Genomic DNA, 223 nt, shown 5'->3' with positions numbered 1-223 from the left:
TTCGGGATTCTTCTTCTCTCATACCAGTTTCTGATGTTATGATTTTCGGTCGGATGGGATCTAGCTCGTCTGTTGCGCTCCGTTGATGCAAATCTTGATAAATTGTGGAATTTGCGTAACCTGCTGCAAGGTACAGTATAACGGCGGGTACGGAGGGGGGGAGGGGAGGGCAGGCATGACGTGGATCAGAAAGTGGAGTCGTGAACACGTGTGTGTGTATAAG

The 223-nt window shown here is 49.3% G+C and overlaps 1 protein-coding gene across 1 annotated transcript in view; it reads left to right on the top strand.

The window, feature by feature from the left end:
* The window catches only part of LOC119586243, a gene marked incomplete in the record, with an annotated part of 139,392 nt that overhangs the window by 75,154 nt on the left and 64,015 nt on the right, over positions 1-223 (top strand).

Source organism: Penaeus monodon, chromosome 21, assembly GCF_015228065.2.
Source record: "Penaeus monodon isolate SGIC_2016 chromosome 21, NSTDA_Pmon_1, whole genome shotgun sequence".
NCBI classification, from domain to species: Eukaryota; Metazoa; Arthropoda; class Malacostraca; order Decapoda; family Penaeidae; genus Penaeus; species Penaeus monodon.
Note: the sequence above shows the minus strand (reverse complement) of the source record. Positions and strands in the feature narration are given on the sequence as shown.